The 23,083-nt window shown below is 44.1% G+C and overlaps 1 long non-coding RNA gene across 2 annotated transcripts in view; it reads left to right on the top strand.

The window, feature by feature from the left end:
- The first annotated feature begins 7,836 nt into the window (after nt 1-7,836).
- The window catches only part of LOC148685541 (uncharacterized), a 98,253-nt gene continuing 83,006 nt past the window's right edge, over nt 7,837-23,083 (top strand). The window contains exons 1-2 of one of the 2 annotated variants that reach the window (XR_015950081.1): nt 7,837-7,918; nt 8,068-8,238. This is a non-coding gene — a long non-coding RNA (uncharacterized LOC148685541). Of the gene's footprint in view, nt 7,964-8,067; nt 8,239-23,083 lie in introns of both variants that reach the window. The other variant, XR_015950082.1, reaches the window with a different exon arrangement.

Here is a 23,083-nt window from a genome sequence, read left to right as displayed (position 1 = left end):
CGACCCGGAAGTGCACCGGAAATGACCTCTTCTGGGTCGGGAGAGGCCCATACGCATGCGCACAAAGGATTTTCAGTGATTTTTTCCAATTTGTAAGTTCACCGCCGCGCTGTGCGCCGTAAGAGCGGGCGGCGGCAGCGGGCGGCGGGGGTCGTCGCGGGCTGGATTGGGAGGCCAATTGGGCCGCATCTGGCACACGGGCCGTAGTCTGGGGACCCCTGATCTAGATGAGGGAAGACCTCACCTGGAATACTGTGTCCAGTTCCGGGCACCACAGTTCAAGAAGGATACTGACAAGCTGGAATGTGTCCAGAGGAGGGCAACCAAAATGGCCAAAGGCCTGGAAACAATGCCTTATGAGGAACGGCTTAGGGAGCTGGGTATGTTTAGCCTGGAGAAGAGAAGTTTAAGGGGTGATATGATAGCCATGTTCAAATATATAAAAGGATGTCATATAGAAGAGGGTGAAAGGTTGTTTTCTGCTGCTCCAGAGAAGTGGACACGGAGCAATGGATTCAAGCTACAAGAAAAAAGATTCCACCTAAACATTAGGAAGAACTTCCTGACAGTAAGAGCTGTTCGGCAGTGGAATTTGCTACCAAGGAGTGTGGTGGAGTCTCCTTCTTTGGAGGACTTTAAGCGGAGGCTTGACAGCCATCTGTCAGGAATGCTTTGATGGTGTTTCCTGCTTGGCAGGGGGTTGGACTGGATGGCCCTTGTGGTCTCTTCCAACTCTATGATTCTATGAGATTAAGAGTTTTGTGCTCTATCAGAGCTGTGTCCAAATACCCCCCAAATCCACAGCCTTAGCTCAGTAGCAGAGTGCATACTTTGGAAGCAAAGGGGCCCTGGTTTAGTCCCTGACATCTCCAGTAGGATTGAAGAGCCTTTTCCAGTTACTGTAGTCAATACTGAGCTACTTGTATAACTGGTTTGAGACACTTTCCTATGTCCGGCCACTAAATGGAGCTGTAGCCACAGAAGTCACAGTGTTCAACCCCACCCCTTCTCTCCCCCTTTCCCTTTCTTAGATTTTGTTCTCCCCCTGCCGCCTTCTTTTATTTTACCCATGGGCTGCCTTGCCTCTTGGGAGATGGTGGTGGCTGCAAGGCCAAACTACCTTAACAGTTTGCAATAAATGCTTCATTGACCTCAGGGTCTGCTCCCTTTCACCCTGGCATGCACCAGCTCCAGCTCTAGTCGCTGGCTGCAAGCACCCTGAGTTGGAAACCGAAGACCAGCTTGGCATCCTGCAGTGCCCCACCCCCGTGTCCAGACTCAACAAACTGGGGATTGGGGGACGGGACAGGGCTGTTTTCTTTCAGTGGTAGGGATAGAAGAGCTTTCAAGCTGTTGTCCTTTGAAATTAAATATTGTCTGTTGAAGAAGACAGGGTTGGCGGACAGGCATAATTCCGTGTGCTATGCATAAACAGAGCATTTCCCTCCATAGTGCTGAACTCTCCCTGACCCAAGAGGAAAAGACTTACCCCACCATCATTTTCATTAAAAACCCGCAGGGAAGCTCAGAGGACTGTAAACATCCTCTGCAATATAAACAGCAGTGCAGTTGACATGAAGGTTTTGCGCAAGAATGTTAATGTGCATTTTTTTCTTTTAACAAGAAAGCAATTTGAAAAAACAACAACCTTTTTTTCCAAAGATGGAAGGTTTCTCACCCTGTGGCCATGTTGTTTATTTAGCTAACTCGGTCTTCATAGTGCCTAGCATATACTAAGTCTTAGTAACTAGCATATTTCTTGGGGGCAGAAGACAAGGGGCACTGGAGCAGTCAAGTACCACATTCCTTGTTTTGCTAGAGTGTACATGCAGGGGATGTTGGTCCAGCCAGTCAAACTTCCTGTTACACCTGGCTGGAGCATCCTTCCTTTGCATGTGACTAGTAGGTGGGTGTGACCTTTCCAGACCTGGTAAAAGGCCAGGTCACATAGCCACCTCTCTTCTTTTTCGTCCTGCCTGCTTCCTGCTTCACCTGAACCGCACTGCTGGCTCTCAGCACTCCCCACATCTCCCATATGGGTTAAACCCAGGGGTTCCCAACAAAATTTTCTCGAGGACCCCTCATCGAGCCGCTATTGTGACAAGGACCCCCATTAATTCCTAATCCTAAAATTAAAAAGACAGGGTACCTGCGCATTAGCACACAAATGAAGCCAACGCACGCAAAGCATCTTGGGGAGGTGAATGCCTCTTTGCAAAACAGTAGTGTTTGTAAAGCGCCACCTAATGGCATACAGCAGAACTACTGCCTCTATCTAATTCTAGTTTTGCGCTAGACTCTGCTCATGCAGGAAGCGGCCAAAACAAAAAATCTGTTATCATACGAAATATATTTAATATATATTTTATTCTAATAGCATCTTGTGGACAGGGCCGGTGCTAGGTTTTTTTGCGCCCTAGGCAAGATCACCTTCTGGAGGCCCCCCCCCCCCAATTTCCCAGAGTTGTTGACCTTTTTTAGAAAAAATAAAAGTGGAATAAAATAAAAATAAAAATAAATAAATAAAATATGGGTCCTTACAAAGGAGCCTTTGCCATGGAAATACCCTGTTCATAAGGCTTTGAGCCTAAAGGTTTTTAAGGCCTAAAGAGCATCATTCCCGTTCCCAGTCATTTCGGGGAAAGGGGAGGAACAGAAGCAGGTTGGAACGCCGCAAGCATTTCAGCACACCTAGCCAAAATTCAAAGGGATTCTGAATTCAAAACCATGAAACACTTGTTGAGGGTGGTTCTTTTCATCAACCCAACTCTGAAGCTTGCCAACATCACTGGTCAGAGGTCACCAATGGTTGGATATTAGCATGCTTTATTTAGTTATTTTGTTAGATGTCTGTCCTATCCAGGGATGCTGAGAATGGGGGAGAGATTTAAAACACACACACACACACACAGAGAGAGAGAGAGAGAGAGAGAGAGAGAGAAAAGAAACCAATACTTTGTTCTCTTGTGCACAGTTTTTTCAGACCTGCTGTAAAATGTAACTAGCAGGACTCCTAAGGACCTAAAATGCCATATTAATGAAAGGCAAATTCACTGTAAATTTGTGCAAATTTTTTTTTGTTTAGAAATTGCTAACAGGGTTCTAGTGGCTATAGAAGGGGGGGAAATTAACTAAAGATAGATAGATATGAATGGGAGACCACCAGGAGTCCCACTTAAAAGTGGAGTCTAGATAAATATCTTTAAAAAATCAGTTTAAGTGCTGAAGAGAAATGTAAGCATTTGAGGAAATGTTAACATTTCATTTTCAGCCGCTGGCCTGTAGAAAACAGTATGCTGGGCTAAATGAGCCTTTGATCTGACCTTGGGGAAGGGTGATAATCAGCTCAGTCACTCAGGGTTTGCTGTTTTGTCCAGGCGCGGTGGCGGCCACGGAGCTCTGCAGGGACGCGGGTGGGAGACGGGGCTCCCCGAGGGGTTTGCGGTCAGTCAGTGCGGAGGCCGCGGCTCCCAGCGCCGCCCCGCACACGAAGCCACCGAAGAAGCGGCTCCGGGCGAGGCGGGCGCCTAGCGACCCGGCCATGACAGCAGATTTTTGCCCTGCTTCAGGGCGGCAGCGCCCGTTGGCGAGCTTGGCTTTCGCACGCTTTTTCCTCTCCTCACGAGGCGGAGCAAAGAGAAGCTGAATAAGGCGGAGGCGGAAAGGAGGGAAGAGCCGCGGGGAGCACTGGGCGGCGGGTGGCGGGCAGGCTGGCCAGCGCCCCTCCATTCTGGCTCCGCCAAGTTGCGGACCCCTCTGGCATAGCTCGCGGACCCCTGGGGGTCCGCGGACCACCTGTTGGGAAACACTGGGTTAAACCTATTTGTACATATTTGTAACTTTAAGCCTAAAGCCTGCCTTCAGGGATCCCCCTGTGCTCTGCCTGATCATGAGTAAACTTCTTTTTGTTACTTATGAATAAGACTGTTGTGTCTTTATTCTTTTAGGAGGGAATTGAGGGGTCTTACCAGGAATAATAGAACTTAAGAGATTCCAACGAATCTGCAACTAGCTTCCTGCTGTGCAAAGGGGGAATGCAGTTTGCTGCATGAAGAAACTTGCTAGTGTGAGTTCGGAAGGATAATTTTAATCAATATATCCTCTCCTGTTACCCACAACATTCCCATACCCTAGGGGTGGGGGAGGCAAGCGGCAACGCTTCCCTCTGGCCGGCAAGAGTGGCAGCATTCTGATGGAGGGGGAACTGGTGGGGCAGACAACACTGCTTCTTGTGCTTCTACTGCCTCATCAGTGGGCTGGCTCTGGTGGGTGGTGAACCCTCTGGTGAGGATTGGCTGAGCTGCCTGAATGTTACAGAGGGGCAGGGAAATCAGAAGATTATTGGCTGTTTTGATTGGCAGAGAACTGACAGGTCCTTCCTTCCTTCCTTCCTTCCTTCCTTCCTTCCTTCCTTCCTTCCTTCCTTCCTTCCTTCCTTCCACTGCCTTATACCGCCTGATCTAAGGGCAGTTCACAACATAAAAGAACAATATTAAAAAACAGAAAATATACATGGGTAGGCAAACTGAGGTCCGCGGGCCAGATCTGGCCCATTCGCCTTCTAAATCCGGCCTGCAGACGGTCTGTGAATCAGTGTATTTTTATATGAGTAGAATGGGTCCTTTTATTTAAAATGCATCTCTGGGTAATTTGTGGGCCATAGGAATTCGTTCATTCCCCCCCCCCCAAATAGTCCGGCCCCCCCACAAGGTCTGAGGGACTGGCCCCTTGCTGAAAAAGTTTGCTGACCCCTGTTATGTAAAAACAAAGACAAAAACAACCCCCTCAAAAAAGAAACCCTTCCACAACACATTTTAAAGGGGCATTGGATGTCAATCAGCCGAAGGCATGGTTAAAGAGGAATGTTTTCACCTGGCACCTAAAAATATATAACAAATGTGCCAGGCGAACCTCACTAGGGGCAGCATTCCACAAATGGGGAGCCACCACAGAAAAAGGTCCATTCCTGTGTTGCCACCCTCTTGCAGAGGAGGCAGCATTAACACCCCAAAAGTGTCCTGGTTCTCCCATAGCTGCAGTGTTGGATTCATCTCCTGGCTGCTAGAGGCTCTCCCAGATCCCTGATCCCTTCTTCCAAGTCAGTCTCCCACAGTCTCTTCTCCCAGGGCCCACTCATTCGTATCCAGCCCCTGCTCCTCAGTGTCCTACCAATCTCAGACAGCAAGAGACCAGGGATTTTCTCAGCTGGATGCAACATAAGCCATAGAAGGCTTCCTACCATATCAACCTGACCTGCCTGTATGTGCGGGAGACGTCCTACTCATGATGTCATCACTACAGGGAATTTCAGCAGTGGGGAAAGGACATTCTCTGTGGTTGTCCCCCACCTCTGGCATCATCTCCTCTCTGGGGTGCCATCTTGTACCATGTCATTTGCTTATTGTTGGTAGGTGAAGATGCAGCCCTTTGGGAAGAAGGGATGAAGCTTACTGAAAAGAGACGCTCCATCAGAAATCATGCATCTCCCTGTTTTAATGGATTATTAGTGCTGATTGTTCTGTTACTCGTTTCAATAGTTTAGTCTACATCTATTTGATTTTAAAGTCATTGATACTGATTATTTTAACGATGTATGCGCTCTCCTTTTCATGACATATATTCTTCCTCATGGTGAAGGGCGGGATATAAATATCACAAATGAATAAATAATGCAGATGGGGAGCGATCATTACAGGGATCACAGAAGGCAGGGAGGCAATGATTATTGTGATCCCTTGCTGTGGATCTGAGGGCACTCTCCTCGGAAGTTGTTACTGTGTTTGCATTGTGAGGAAACCCCCCATTCACACCAATGGCTGCCACAGTTGCTGCTGCTTGTTCATATAGCACTTCAAACTGACAGACTTAAATGGTGCACAGTAAAATCAATGCATTTAATGCAAAATGGGTTGAAATACTGGTTCCAGTTGTAACATGCAGTTACAACATGCAGTGAAGAGGTAAAAATACAAATGCCTTGATCAGGAAAGGCTTGGGTCAAGAAGAAAGTTTTTAGCAGGTGCAGAAACATGCACATTTGATGCTTGCAACATATCCCGGTAGCCAGGGATAGAGTTCCATAAAGTGGGAGCTAGGCTCATTGCTGTATAACAGCCAGCAGACCTCCTGCTGCATTTGCACCCCCAGCAAAGGTCCCCCAGCTGAGAATAGCAGCTGAGCTGGGCAGGGAGGCAGCGTTGCTCAGATAACCAGACCCTGAGCTATCAAGGATGGACAGATATTAATTGCCATTGCATTTCAGCTAATTACTATGGTCAGTTATAAAAGAACCATGACATCTTGACTACACAAGTGTTGTCAAAATCAGATATTAAATATTTGTTGGGTATCTGCAAAATAATTGAATAGTCAGAGAATACCTGGAGAATATTCACTATCAAAATTCAGAGCAGAATTCTAGAGGGCAAATCTGCTGGAGTTTTAATGTCCACTTTCAGATTTCTTGAGGGAGGACATGGGACTCAGCTATACAGCTGCAAATAAAATGTTTTAAGTATGTTGCAAAGCGCAATTTACAAATGTGACACTAGATCGCAACAGTGGGCTATGGCAAATTCAATATATTTTTCAAAACATTTTTTAAAAAGCATTTTCACAGCATTTTTTAATATGTGTGTAGATTCCTTTCCTGCTATTACTCCTGCTCCAGCAGCTAACATTGTATATCTTCCTGCAAATGCATCCCAGATTGTTTTGGCTGGAATAGGAAAGGCATCCATAGCGCCACCAACCACACCAGCACATTCTTGCAATCCTATCAGTTCTATTGTCGCTCTTGATCTTCAGCAGTTCTTTCAGCGAAGGAGATGAACAAGCAATGGATTCCCTACTCTTGGAACCTGGTGCCAAAAAATTGGAGAAGTTACAGAATTAGGCAACATATTAGTAAAACCCGAGCATAATGTAGAAACGAAGGAAGTCAAAGACTTCTGGAAAGATTGCTGAAATTTCTCCACCATACGAATTTTTGCCTGAGGAAAAAAACACCATATTCATTTTGCATTTGACCTAGTCAACGTTTTAGTGGCAACTCTGTTTACTGTTTTTTTTTCCTGGCCCCAGTATTATGTTTTTAATCTACTCCCTGACACATATAATTGGAACAAATGACACTTCCCCACTAAAAAAAAAAAAGTTATCTCTCTGCCAGGAAATCTGAAGTACTAAACAGAAGCAATATTTTAAAAGTTCTGTGTGTTCAAGATGTGCCATGCTTTACTTGCACAGACCAAGCGTGCGCCTCAGACAAATGCTTACTCAACTGCTTTTGAAATCTCTGGGGAAATTCTGAAGCCTCTCAGGGAACCTCTGTTTTCAACATTGCCTGTTGCATAGCACGTGACATAAAAATATCCCAGAACTGAATGCCGCCTTCGACCCAGTTTCTATTTAAATGAGACAATGCCACAAAGAATAAGAGAAACCAAACAACTGGCTGCCGTCTATACTGCAAAGGGAAATAAAGACTCATTATATACTCTGGAGGAGTCCTTTATTAGGACTTGACAAAAATGGGTTACTAGCCTTGATTGTGGAAACACAGAAGACAAGGAGAGTGTGGGATTAGCATCCATCTTTCTGGTGCTTCTCATGAGGAAAGGCAGGAGGGGGAAGAAGAGCATGACAAATAAAATATTCCCAAATGTTTTCAGCACTCACTGGACAGAAATAATTCACAACAGAGCTCAGTTCAGCTCTGTGGAAGGAAGGGGAATTTATATTCAACAATTTTGACTCTTTGAAAAAGGCTCTTTAAGTATCTGTCGAGTTCAAAAAGACCATGTGCTAAATATAAACCTTTCAAGCAACCTAAGAAAAGGAGCAGACCTTGTAGACTAGGAAGAGCTGTGGATTGGTATACCGAGAGCAGATTGTCACAACTGCTCTGTGCTCTGAGGTAAAACCTGTGCTGCTAAATCCCCATTTGCTTTTGAATCTAAAGGTGGGGTCCCAGCTGCCTCAGAAGGTTTTGTGGCTTTCAATAATTTTTGACCTTCCACTGTTTGGTTGATGAGGTAAAAAATAACTACAGAATATTTCATCTAGGGCTGGCTTTGAAAGAACTGGCATTCAATGGAACTGAAGCTAACCAGAGCTGCAGTTTCTGAACATGCTGCATACCAGCCTACATGAAGAAGATCAATAGCAGGCAAGCAATTGGAACACCATTACCTGTCTCCTCAGACCCATTAATGGCAACAACCACCCATCTAACAGGTATTGTATTTTATACTCATTTCTGCCTCCCAAAACATTTTTTTTCTAGTTTTCTTCAGAAGAGATGTTCGACTGAAAAATCCAGAGGCAATGCTTTCTTCCATCAGTGCTAGAGATAGTGCCCAACTGGTACAGAATTAAGAATTATAGATGAATGAGGAAGAAATCCTGGAGTTTCCAGTCAGGAATTTGTACTTTTCCAAAACTCTATGGTGCTTAATCTGTGTCTGAAACAGGTCTGGGCCAAAAAAAGTTGTGGCATTATATCTATGCATGCATGTATTCATTTATATGGATTGGTACCCAGGGGCTGACTGGTAATGAGGCTTAGGTCTACCTGTGGCAGAGCAGGTCATCATAAATCAATTTGAAACAGCAAACATCCAAATGAAAGTGGATTGTTAAGCATTCAGAACTCTTCAATGTGTTAAATAATGTTAAGAAAATGGCAACATTCCAGCGGATGTTCATTGGCCAGAATACTGGGAGCAAGCTGGGAGCAGGTTTACTTTTTACCATACAATTGTATGTAGCCTGCACATCTCTCCATACCTCTAAGTAAATGAAGAGGCTAGGGATAGATAGATAGATAGATAGATAGATAGATAGATAGATAGATAGATAGATAGATGATAGATAGATATGGAGATATATACAGGAGAATACATAAATATTGTGTGTATGTACACGCACACCTTTTAAAAAATGAAAACTAGCAAATCATGGAAAGGAACTGGAATATCATTGAAGGAAGCAGGCCTCTACTTTTTTTTAATTAAAAAAAACTCCTCCAGGTCTTTGTTCCAAAGTACACCTTTAAAGTTTGTAAGAAGGTCAAACTAGACATGCATGTTTGCAGTGGGGATGGGGGTAAGAACAAAATTGCATCAGCTGGGAGGGGTAATAAGGAATGAAATCCGAGAGGACAGGGGGAAGGGAGAGAATATAACTTTTTTCCTTCCCTCCAGTGCTGTTGAAGAAAATACCTCTTCTGAAGTTAGCTTTTAGGGGAAATTCCTCATTAGCACCAAAGGGGGATTTTCCCCAAATGCAAATACTAGCTTCAATCTGCAGGAGAGTAATGCCTTCTTAATGCCTGCTTTGATCCTGTTAATTGTCACCTGATGCAGTATGTATTTTAGTAAACACCTACATTTTAGATGCAAAGACACCTTTTAACATCACATCTAATTTGGCTCCTATGTCCCCACTGTGGAAGGACACGTGGATCCAGAATTGGCCCCCACAGTCACCTATGGACACACTGTTAAGACTGTGTTCATGGAAGACAATCCTACTCAGCCACAAGTGATCATCAAAAGAAGACGACTCCAATAATAGTTATCTTGGTGGACCCCTGTTCCTTTCTGATTGTCAGTAGTGCTTATATTTTTGCCACAGGTGGTGGGAGATGAGTGAGGAGCATTTTAGATTCTCCACCTAAGGCATGCAAATGCATTGAGATGGTCCCGCCTTCTTTTGTTCATTTCCCAGTACCACTTCCCATTGCCCCAGTTACCCCCCAGTGCTCTGATTAATCATGAAATTTTTATCACTTCCATACATCACTACTGGGAAAACCATAGCTTTAACTATACGGACAGAAAAGGACAAAATATCTGGCAGTGTTGATTTAGACTTTAGAGCCGGACAGGAGTTCATCCCGGTGTGGGTTTCCCAAACATGCCTTCCTCTTAGCGCGTTTCTCCCTTTCATCCTGAGTTTGAGTGTCTTCAAAGTCCACAACACCTTTGGTAAAGACTGTTCTCCAGTTGGAGGGCTCGCAGGCCAATGTCAGTGTTTATACTACATTTTGTTTAGATTTGCCTTGAGAGTCTTTAAACCTCTTTTGTTGACCACCAGCATTACACTTTCCATTTTTAAGTTTGGAATAGAGTAATTGCTTTGCAAGACGATAATTGCTTGCATCCACCAAGACCTTGACTCCGCTTGTTATAGCAGATGAATCTCATGGAGCATCTGGAGCACAGTCTAGTCCTGTTGTGTTGGATGAGTTTCAGTTGGTAAGGCCTGAGGATGTGGACAAGGTGCTCAGATCGGTTAGGACGACCACTTGCACTCTAGACCCTTGCCCCTCTTGGCTGATATAAACCAGCAGGGCGGGAGCAGCTGGCTGGGCCAGGGAGGTGATCAATGCCTCTTTACGAGAGGGGGTGGTCCCTGCCTGTTTAAAGGAGGCAGTGGTAAAACCACTCCTTAAGAAACCTTCCCTGGATTCGGAAAACCTAACTAACTACCGGCCAGTTGCTAATCTTCCTTTCCTGGGCAAGGTTCTGGAGTGAGTGGTCACAGCCCAGATCCAGGTGCTTTCGGAAGAAACTGATTTACTGGATCCATTCCAATTGGGGTTTAGGCCCAGTTTTGGCACAGAAACTGCTTTGTCGGCCTGTATGATGACCTCTGTCGAGAGAGAGACAAGGGAAACATGTGCCTGTTAATTCTTCTCAACTTCTCAGCATAGACCATGGTATCCTTCTGGAGCAACTGTCCGAACTAGGGGGTGGTTGCATCACCTACTTGGATGGTCGTTCCCAGAGGGTGTTACTTGGGGAATGCTTTTCCGCCCTGTGGGTTTCTGCAGGGCTTAATCCTATCCCCCACATTGTTTAAGACCTACAGGATGAAACCGCTGGGTGGGGTTATCTGGAGCTGATGACACTCAGCTCTATTACTCTATTACATCTGCAGGTGAGACAGTGGAAGTGCTGAACCAGTGTCTTGCCTCGGTAATGGACTGGATGAGAGCCAACAGGCTGAAGCTCAATCTAGATAAGACTGAGACACTGTTCCCTAGACCAGATGGGTGGAAGGTTGCCTGCTCTTGATGGGGTTACACTTCGCCTGAAGGAGCAGGTTTGTAGCTTGGGGGTACTCCTGGATCCTTTGCTGTTGCTCAAGGCTCAGGTAGCCTCAGTGGCCCAGAGTGCCTTCCATCAGCTTCGGCTGGTGGCCCAGCTACGCCCCTATCTGGACAGGGATAGCCTAACTCATGCTTCCTCAACCTCAGCTCAGCCCTCCAGGTGTTTTTGGCTTACAACTCCCATGATCCCTAGCTAGCAGGACCAGTGATCAGGGATGATGAGAATTGTAGTCTCAAAACATCTGGAGGGCTGAGGTTGAGGAAGCCTGGCCTAACTACTATTGTCTATGCTCTGGTAACTTCACGGTTAGATTACTGCAATGCATTATATGTAGGGCTGCCTCTGAAGAGTGTTTGGAAACTTTAGCTGGTGCAGAATTCAACGGCCAGGTTGCTCTCCAGAGCAAGACGGTCTTGAGCATATTACAGCGATCCTGCTCCAACTGCACTGGACCCAAGTCAAAGTGCTGGTTTTGACCTATAAAGCCTTAAACGTCTCAGGACCCCAATACCTCAAGGACCGCCTCTTTCCACATGAAGCTACCTGGACACTGAGATCATCTTCTGAGGCCCTTCTTCATGTGCCTCCTCCTCAAGAGGTCCGGAGGGTGGCAACGCAAGAACAGGGCTTCCCCATCTGTGGAATGCTCTCCCCAGGGAAGTTAAACATTCTTTTTTAACCAGGCTTTTGGTTGATTTGATTGACATCCTATGCCATTTTAAAATGTGGGGTTTGTTTTTTTTTGGAAGGGGGATTATTGGGTTGCTGTTTTTATTTTGATTATATATTTTGAGGTTTTATATTTTGAATTTGCCCTGAGACCTCTGGGTATAGGGCAGTATATAAATTCTAAGAAGAAGGAGAAGGAGATCTTTGCTTCTTCCAGTACACTGATATTAGTCTTCCCAAGTGATATGTTGTTGTTTTTTCTGGAGACACCATTGATGGACTCTTTGGAGGACTTGAAGATGGTGTTTATAAGTGGTCCATGTTTCACAAGCATACAGTAAGGTTGGTAGTACAATAGCTTTGTAAACAAGCATTTTGGTTTCCCTGTGAATGTCCCGGTCCTCAAACACTCTGCACTTCAATCGGGAGAAAGCCGCACTCGCAGAGCTCAGGCGATGCTGGATTTCGGCATCAATGTTAGCCCTTGTGGACAGATAACTACCCGGGTAGGAGAAGTGATTGACATTTTCCAATGTTACACCATTGAGATGGATTTGTGGTGCTGCAAAGGTGTTGTTTTGTGCTTGTTGGTGCAGCACTTTGTTGAGTGATAGGCCAAGCTTTTCATAAGCTTCTGCGAAAAGCTTCATCCTAAATATTATTTGAAGTGGGGGGGTGGCCTCGTTGCAAACATGCAGTTCTAAGGGCTGCAGTAGATCTTCCTCCTTGGGACCATAAATGAAGAATTGTCTGTGCTGCATCAATCCTAGATATACCCCGTTCAGCATTGTGCTTCAAAACATGACCATCCCTTGCCTTCAAGAGACAAATGTATTTATTTCCCACTATCTTCATCAATCAGAGGTATACAGTCACTGTACACAGAAGCATTATTTGGCTAATAGCAAGAGCCAACTCCTAGGTGCTGAGGTGTCTTCACCCACCCAATAAAATATTTGAGGGGGCCTGGCCATTTTCTGTGGGGTTTTGAATTCTATCTCATTGCTGCACTCCATCTTCACTCTTTTGTATCACAACCATAATACAATAATCCCTAATTATTTCTGTTGCTCAAAGTTCAAATCCTGGTCTCCAATTCATCATATATTTTTGGAGAGGTTCTTGAAGCTACAGCGTACATAGTATTTCCTTTTCCAGTTTTAAAAAGGAATCATATGTTGCTGAATGGGGAAAAAAACCCTGCATGAACTATGGATCACCATATTCTAATAGGAATGGTTTTAGGTTGATACACTTAAAAAGACCCTCTAATGCCCTCAACATTAATTACTCCCCAAATGGATTCTTAATCTAATCTTTAGGGGGAATTTTTTTTAAGCAAAAGGATTAGTTTTGATCCCAAATTCCCCGTGAAAGGGGAGATCAGATGACTAAAGCACTTACAGAATCTAGGATTATTTCTGCTCTTGAAATATGAATACTGAATGTGTATTCCCCTCTCCCCCCTTCTGCAATGGGCCTTCTATTGATGGATTATGGGATGACTGCATCAATTAATTGTAATATTTTTTTTCAAAAGTAGCCTCCCCCCTTCCAAATATATTCATTGTGCTATGTATTCTTGTTTGTCCTCATTGCCCCCAGGCTCAGTTGCTCTCCCTTGCCAGTTAATCCTGTTAGCAATGGCAAACCCTATTTGGTTTTGTTCATTAGCCATGATATCATAGTGTTAGACCTAACACTGCTACAGTTATACAGAAGGATGTAGGTCATGACATTCAATAAGGTTTAAATACTAGCATGGTAAATAGACAGCATCTTAAAAAGCAGAGACGTCACCTTGCCAACAAAGGTCCGTATAGTTAAAGCTATGGTTTTCCCAGTAGTGATGTATGGAAGTGAGAGCTGGACCATAAAGAAGGCTGATCGCCGAAGAATTGATGCTTTTGAATTATGGTGCTGGAGGAGACTCTTGAGAGTCCCATGGACTGCAAGAAGATCAAACCTATCCATTCTGAAGGAAATCAGCCCTGAGTACTCACTGGAAGGACAGATCCTGAAGCTGAGGCTACAATACTTTGGCCACCCCATGAGAAGACTCCCTGGAAAAGACCCTGATGTTAGGAAAGATTGAGGGCACAAGGAGAAGGGGACGACAGAGGACGAGATGTTTGGACAGTGTTCTCGAAGCTACGAACATGAGTTTGACCAAACTGTGGGAGGCAGTGGAAGACAGGAGTGCCTGGCGTGCTCTGGTCCATGGGGTCACGAAGAGTCGGACACGACTAAACAACTAACAACAACAACAATGGTAAATAAGGTGAAGGCCAGAGAAGGAGAAGAGGAAGAAGAGTATAGACACAATAGAAAGTGTTCACAAGGACTTAAAATCCCCAATCCAGGAAGCTGTATTTATGACATTAAACGAGGTAACTTAGCTCTAACTTCAAGGGCTCATTGAACCACTCCATCCAATTTCTTTTGGTTATAAACTGATTCTTCAGACACTGATTTTGAGATGAATGAATCAGGAAAGTTTATGCTAATGGAGCCACTCTTTAAAGTCTGGCTGTGAAACAGTGTTTTGTTGTTGATGTTTTGTATTTGCAAGTAAACTTGATATGCATTCGAAATTGATGGCACAAGTTCCTTGCATCATTAAGCTTCGTTACATTCTCTGATGACAACTGGCAAGCGGCAGCAGTTGCCAAGGATTTAATGGCAAACATATCGAATTACTTCTTTTTATATAGATGGTTAGGTAGACAGCTAGCTAGACAGATGGAAGAGCAAAGGTGAACATTCCTGAAGATGAGCCACTGTTGGGCCAATTATGAAATCAAGTAGTTCTAAATGACTGCCAGGGAGTCTTCCAGTGGCATGACATGAACTTGGGGTGGCAGGAGAATAGCAAATGGCCCAAGCCAGCATACTTGTTTGCTGAGAGCTTGGAACTGATGCAAAGTGGAAGTATGCATCACTCGCATGTCCTGTGATCACTCTCCCACATTTTATATGAAGTGTAGAGACTTTAATATTTTCCCCAGAAATATCTACACTCTCTCGCACACTTTGGGCCCAGGGGAATAGGCACATCTCCAGTATCACATCACATATTCGGTTGGACTCCCTGCAATGCAGGAATTTTAGCTAAAGCATCCATTACAGATGGCCACCCAACCTCTGCTTAGAAACCTCCAAGGAAGGATAGTCTACAACCTTCTGAAGGAATCTGTTCCACTGTCAAGCAGCTCTTACTGTCAGAAAGTTATTCCTGATGTTTAGTTGGAATCTTCTGTCTTTTAAGTTTGAATCCATTGGTTGATGTCCTACCTTTCTGGAACAGGAAAAAAATAAGCTTGTTCCCTCTTCCATGTGACAGCCCTTGAGACATAGGAGCCAACTCCTAGGGGCTGAGGTTTGAGGGGTCCGGGCCTCTCCAATGTGGGTGGGCATTGCCATTCAACTGGTGTGTACACCCTGTGTCACATGGTTGATCATGTGGGGCGGGAATGTGACAGCTGCTTTGTGAAGTACACAGCAGGGTGCATTTCAACTGTTCACATGATTGTGTATTTTCCAACTTGTTGTGGGACGTCCTATACATACATAACCTTCATTTGAAACTATTCAGCTGAAACCTTTTCAAACTGAAACATGCACACATCCCTCACTACGTTCCTTTCAAATAATCTTCAAAATATGTATTGTGGGTTTTGCTAGAGAAGAGAAATTAATTAGCACTTAATGACCATGCAGTCATATAATGGTAGCTGGCTTCTGCACGGAGGGAACACACAACTTTTTTGCTTGTAAAGAATGAATAGCTAGACAATGGTGCTGATTTAATTTTCACATTAAATAATTGGTTTTCCTGAATTTGGTCTGGTGTGGTTGCTGGAAGAAGGGGCCCTTTTCAGATTATACATCTATGATGACTTTCAGATGTTTTTTCTTGTTTCTCAGGACAATGAAATATAGAAGGCTCTGTTTCACTAAGTGAAATTCTTTCTTTGCCTGCTTTGTGGCTAAAAAAGCGGAATTTTTTTAAATCTTCATTTGGACAAAACTTTCAGTGTTTTTTTCCTTTAAAAAGGCTCCATTGGCTAGTCCCCATGAAGTTGTCAACATAGCTCCCATCGCAAAGCCTTACAGACAGAAGAACATAGGCAGCATACCAGATGAGAGGAAAAACTAAGAGCAAACAAACAGGAAACAGTCAAAGAAACCAAGCAGGATTCAGGGCAAAGCAAGACAGAGTAAAAATCTGCCCGGATGGTGATTTCACCCTTGAAATCCTGGGCGTGTCTGGGGAAATCCAGACATAGAATCATAGAATCATAGAGTTGGAAGAGACCACAAGGGCCATCCAGTCCAACCCCCTGCCAAGCAGGACATATGGCAACCCCAGTATATATGAAGTATATATAGTCCTCAGCAGCTCTGAGCCCCCTGGAATCAAAACCACATTCCTTGCTGCAGGCTCCCACAACAGTCGTGGCAACAGAGGAGTTGGGTGAAGGACATTGTCATCTCCCTCTTGTCCACCTGAGCAGTCCAAGTGACTCTTGATCAGACCTTCTTGGAATGGCGCCTTCCTCCGTGCCAGGGAATTGATTGATATTCATTACGGCCATTGGCCCATCACACAACAATTTCCCAAACCAACATATATGTACTTAAACCTCCAAATTTAAAACAGCCAAAAACTTACAAGAAACAAAACAAAACTCAACAACATACAATACAATAAATTTGCAACATAAACATCGCCCTCTGCTCATTAATTAATAAAAGACATCAATGATGATATCACCTAATTACATCCTAAAACATAAATCATGGTTTAAAAGGGTTATCCGAGCCGCACAGGAGTCCGTTTTTCTTCTTTAGGGATAGGACACTGATCAAGAATCTGGCAACCGTGAGTGATCTTAAGGGGTCTTCATCATTTAGTAGATATCTCAGTTTGGCTTCATTCAAATCATCGGCGATTCCCTTTAGATATGGAGCAAGAAACTTGCTCCTGGCCGATGAGTGAAGAGCACAATCAAGGATTATGTGATGCAACGATTCCGGTACCCCACAATTACAATCACATAAGAGCGATATCTGTCCATTGGAAAATCTATCTTTTAGCTGGAACTATGTTCTGCTCTAGTAATTTAGATGGGGAGATTCCCATCGCTGTAATTTTCAGTTGTAAAATTTTTACCCATGGGCTCTGGAAATCATCTCTCCACATACATTGTATCAAATACAGGTTTGAGAAATTGTGCCATAGTGATAACCAGTGACAAAGTATGTGCTTCCACAGGGCGTTTTCCAGGGATACAGTGTTAAGTTCCATGTGTAACGCTGTATTACTTACACAGTTGGGCAGTTTCAATATCCTTCTTAGAAACTGATTTTGAATAACCTCTAAGATAGGTTGACAAAAGTCCCCCAAGTTGAGATGGCATAAGCAATTGTCGGGATCACCTTGGCCTTGAACACTTTCAACGCCGATGGGATGTGAAGGGCCCCATCGGTGAAGAAGAATCACTAGATCGCCAAGGATATAGCTTTGGCTCTGTTTTTAACATAAGCTACATGGGCCTTCCATCTAAGGTTATGTTGTAACCAAACTCCAAAGTATTGAAATCTATAGACTTGTTCAATGACCCTCCCATCAATTCTCCAATTATGGAGTTTACGGCAATTTGAGAAAATTAGGATCTTAGATTTTACATAGTTAATTGTAAGGGAATTTGCTTTTTTTGCATTTTAAAATTTTTATTGAAATTTAAAACAGAACAAACACATCAAATATTTGAAACAAATAATACAATAAATCCGAAAACTCAACTCAACTAAAGATTAATCATCAAGCAGAAAATAACAAGATAATTTATACTATTATTGTACTGCTGACTTCCCATCACCTCCCGTAGTGCTACTCATCTTTTTTTGCAAAGTACATACTTTCCTCTTCATCTTCTTATAATCTCTTTTGTACATCACTGAATCCGATCATACCAACAACTCTTATACTCTCTAATAAAAAGCCAGTCATTCTAAGGCTGCCATGGAAATTATGTTATAATTATTTCTCTCTTGCATATATCTCCTAAACACATCCCATTTTTTTTGCAAATGACTGTTTGGTGGTTCCCCTAACTAACTGTTAGTTGGGCCAAATCTACCATATCTGACAATTTATTTTGCCACTCATTGAGTGTTGGGACGGTGTCCCCTTTCCACCTGGCCGCTATTAACAATTGAGCGGCTGCTGATGCATATAAGAAAATCTCCCTATACTTGACCGGTGTGTCTTTGCTCAGGATTCCTTTGCCCTGGTTCGCCAGAAGTGGCTTTGTCATGCTGGCCACATGACCCAGAAGCTATTCGCCGGCTCCCTCAGCTAATAATGCGAGATGAGCGCGCAACCCCAGAGTCGGTCACGACTGGACCTAATGGTCAGCGGTCCCTTTACCTTTACCTTTACATCAGGAACAAGGCGGGAAGAAAGACTGACCTTGGCATCTGCTGCCCCAATGGACCCTGCCGCCTGAGGTGGTTGCCTCACCTTGCCCTGACTGTTGGCCTCATCCTCAATCTGAAACAAGTGTGTCATTGTCACTTAGTGTGCTCCGAGTCCTGGCTCGGTTATAAACTAAAGCTGCAGACATCACACAAGGCAATTGCCTCTGGCAGTTTGTTAATTTAGCATGAGAGCCATGCGGCTGCTTTCCCCTTTTTCCCACATCTGTATTAACTCATACTAAGAGGGTGGATTTGTCATGAAGGAGCTTTGGGGTTTGACTTCTTGTACTCAGTGCTGTTAGCGTAGATTGTACCTAGTTCCAAGGGTGCCAGCACAATTTCCTAGTCCCAGTGCTTTGAGCCCTCTGCCCCACCTGCAAAAGAGGGCACAAGTGTGTATTAATGGCTCTGTGTCATATGCAGCTTTATGCCCCCCTTTGCATGGACCTTGCACAGCTAAATACAATGTTTGACAGACAGAAGGTATGTTCAGGTGTGAATGGGTGCTGAGGCACCCTCCCAAAATTTTAAGTGTCTGTATCAGAATATTCTTGACAGAGGGCTGTATCCAGTTCTACCTCTGTGATAAGTTCATGACAAACATATAATAGAAGAAGAAGAGTTTGGATTTGATATCCCACTTTATCACTACCTGAAGGAGTCTCAAAGCGGCTAACATTTTCCTATCCCTTCCTCCCCCACAACAAACACTCTGTGAGGTTGGTGGGGCTGAGAGACTTCAAAGAAGTGTGACTAGCCCAAGGTCACCCAGCAGCTGCATGTGGAGGAGCGGGGACGCGAACCCGGTTCCCCAGATTAGGAGTCTACCACTCTTAACCACTACACCACACTTCTTAGGTATATTAAATAAATATTAGAAATGTAGTTTAAGCTTTTCCAAGCATTGCATCGTTTAGACAGGAAGCAGGGTGAGTGTACACACCATAGGTACACACACAACACTTTTATCAAACCACCTTCAACTCACTGAAGAAGAAAGGACTACCATCTTTCCCTAATATATCGTTAAAACGTTATACGAATATAAAAACTCATGGGGGGAAATAAAAAAAACAAAAACAAATGGAGCAAACAAATGCCACTAGCTTCTTGCGCTGTGCATAAAGCAATTTGTGGGCACTAGAAAAAAAGAAGTATTTTGCTCATCTTGTATATTGTAGTTATGCTGACCATCTACAAAGGAGCAAGTGGAGCTGGGCGGGCTCTTTTGCAGACAGGCTATTCTCTCTCTATTCCTACCTATTTCCTACCTAGCGACATGGCACCTGAGCTGTATAATCAAGGGACATTAGATTTGCTCTAATTAATTCTTCTATTCTTTGTCGATTCAGAGGTAAGAGACCTGGTGAATAATTGCAGGTAATGAAACTCTGAGCTGAACTAAACACTATGCTTAATGATAAAAAGTGAACTAAAAGAGGCTACAATTAAACATCTCGAAACACTGTTGAGTCATACTGGTTTCTGACCATTTTCTTTATTTCGTCTCCAAGGCACACAAAATCAAGATAAGTTGATGCCTCCCAAAACTGGATGTGCTGCAGTTCTCAAGTCCCTTGCCAGCCAACCCACCCACATTTGCCAGATTTGCTTTTCTCCATCCACTCTGGCTTCTTCCATGAAAGCCCCCCCGTCAGCAATAATGGCCAAATGGAACCTACCAAGTAGGCTAAATGCTAGAAGAATTGAGACATTCTGTGTGTGGCAAAGAAAAGGAAGGAGGGGGACAGCTCCTTTGTGGCCACTGAAGAGACTTCATCCGGTGCAACTTTTTTCACTCTCCCCACCTGCAGCTCAGGGGACAGGGCTGTTCAGTAGATTTAACAATGTTCTACAGTATTTCAAAGTCAGATTCTGTGTGCATGAAGAGAATGGAAGTGATCAAGAGTTTGTTTTAAAAGAGACAGGGAGAGGCATTAAACAAATGGCAAAGACTGGGGGTTTATTTTTTTACACAATGTTAAGGGAAAGTTTATGAATACCAATGAGAATACTCAAAGTTGTAAGGCAGGAATAACAGTGGACTCTCCAGAAATAATTTAGATGAGGGTTTCTCTGTAAAGGGATTACACCAACTCTGCCTTTTGGGATTTAAATGCCGGCATTTAGCTCATGAGAATAGTTTCCATTTTGAGAGAAATTCGTAAAAAACAAAAATACATGTAAAATGGATAAAATAGGATTAAATGGAGAATGATAGATTGGGGAGGTAGGAAAGACAGGGACTGCTTTACTCCCCACCCCTCTGAATATAAACAAGATCAAGACACTTTCAGAATAATTTATTTAATACAAGTTGGGGACAAGGTTTCTGGCCCTTTCAGCCACACACCTGAATTCACATAACTGCTGCTGCAGCCCACAAACACCTACCTGCACTCACACGCCAAACCACACTCCTACTCCCTTGTGTAGTCCTATCCTTCCCTCTGGCACAGAACAGCAGATGCACACCATGTTCATTTATCTAAGTAGTTTTATCCATTATATTTGCTGCGTGTTTGCTTCCTTTAATATCAGCTCCCTTTGAGGTCTGTCTGGCAATTGGGCCAGAAATGGGTGATAATGATTATATAAAATCTCCCTACATGCCAAGGGCGTACCCACCACGGGGCAAGTTAGGGCAGCTGCCCTACTCTAGAAGCAGGGCTGGTGGGCAGAGGCGGAGCACAGCCCAGCGGAGTGCGAGTTCGCCGTTCCCGCCCGCCGCGCCGCACCCTCCCTCCAGCTCCCCGGCGCGCCCTCAGGCAAGGCCAAGCACGGCGGGGAACCAGGGAGTGCGGCGCGGTGGGCGGGAACGCCGAACTCGCGCTCCGCTGGGCTGGGCTCCGCCTCCGCCCACCAGCCCTGCTTCTAGGGAGGGGCACAGCCCGGCGGAACGCGAGTTCGCCGTTCCCGCCCACCGCGCTGCGCCCTCCCTCCAGCTCCCCGTCGCACTCTCTGGCAAGGCCAAGCGCGGCGGGGAACCAGAGAGCGCGGCGCGGCGGGCGGGAACGCTGAACTCGTGCTCCGCTGGGCTGGGCTCCGCCTCCGCCCACCAGCCCTGCTTCTAGGGAGGGGCACAGCCCGGCGGAGCGCGAGTTCGCCGTTCCCGCCCACTTTGTGGCCCCTCCCCTTCCGTGCCTTGGCCCCTCCCCTTGCCCCCCCTAGTTTTGATCCTGGGTACACCCATGCTACATGCTCTGACCGGAGCTGCTTCAATTGATCCAAAGTTGACCCATCCTACTGACCCTTCTCTGGTCCTCCCAGTAGAGGAGAAAAGGCAAAGGCAAACCTACTTCCAGGCAAACTACTATTTTTTATTGCGTTTGTTCATTCAATTTATTGTGCCTCCCTTTCCCCTCCAAAAAGGAAGCCCAGAGCAGCTATCAACATCACACACACACACACACACACACACACACACACACTCAAAAGGCAAACTGTGAAAATTATCCCACAATAAAAATGGTACCATGAACATATAAACTTTCGGTTCACTGCCTAAGAAAACACCAATTCAGTAAGCAATACATTCATACAGTAATTCCTGTTTCCTAGATCCCTCTTGTGCTGTTTTACTGACCTAGAATTAGATCATAGCAGTCGTGTTTTCCCTTTTCTCGCAAGGAAGCCTATTCAGCATAAGGGAATTTCCCCTAAAAAGGGAGAACTTGACACCTATGAATCAGATGTAAGTTGCCTAGGAGTGGTTGGACTGGATGGCCCTTGTGGTCTCTTCCAACTCTACGATTCTATGGTTACCCTGTAGCCCTTCAGATGTTGTCTGCTTCTTATCACCCCCAGCAACTTAGCAATTGTCAAGGAGGATGGGTGTTGTAGTCAAATAACGTTCGGCAGGTAACTGGTTCCCCATTCCACTCTAAAACATTGACATGGCTCATAATCTATTGAGGGTGGACTAGAGGCTCTTAGTGTAACCCTGAACCCGTTTTGCTAAATGAATATAGAAATGATTCCAGAAATACAGGAAATTAATTTGCTCATTGATTCCAAAATATATTATTTCGCTTTACTGAAAGCTACAAGAAAAAAAGAAAACATTTTACTTAATGTGATTGTTTAGAATATCAAATCTAAATATTGGAAGCAAAAAATAATAATTTCCCCCAATACTCAAGGACTGGTTGGCAATACTTTGGGATTTAGCCATAAATTAACAAGCAATATTTGGGCAAGGAATCAGCAGCAAAGATCAATATTTTCAAAAGAAGATAGAAATCATTTTGGAAGTATTGGTATAAAAGACAATGGGTGGAATTCAAATCAGGGCTAAGCGTGCAGTTCTGGGAACATCCCCCCCCCAAAAAAAAACCCCAACAGTGGAAGAGGGAACAACTTTTGTATGCTAGTATGCCACCCCACCAGTAGAAATTTTTAGTTAAATATGGCCTATAGATTCCTGAAGTTAATGATTTTCATTTACTGCAATTATTAAGTATGTATTAGTATTGTAATACTTTGATTATGAAGAGCGGGATCTTTTAAACCTCGATTCTCTATTATTATTTGAGAATATATATATTTTTCAATACAAATTTCAAATGACTTTCCATCACTGAGCTAACATTATTCTGTCTCTTTTTGCTGGTTTATTATCTGATGCACTTCTTGACAGCTGCATATTTCTGGCTTTTAATTAAAAATGCAATGATTTTCTTTTCAATGACCTTTACTTTTCAATAAATATGGCCCTATCAGAACACATTAACATTAAAATGGAATTAATTTTGAGGAACCTTTTGACAAGGACGTTTCCCATTCTCACTTCCTGCATTTTTTCACTG

Source organism: Zootoca vivipara, chromosome 5 (genome assembly GCF_965207765.1).
Source record: "Zootoca vivipara chromosome 5, rZooViv2.hap1.1, whole genome shotgun sequence".
Taxonomy (NCBI): domain Eukaryota; kingdom Metazoa; phylum Chordata; class Lepidosauria; order Squamata; family Lacertidae; genus Zootoca; species Zootoca vivipara.
The sequence above is the reverse complement of the archived record's forward strand: the minus strand, read 5'-3'. Positions and strand labels throughout refer to the sequence as shown.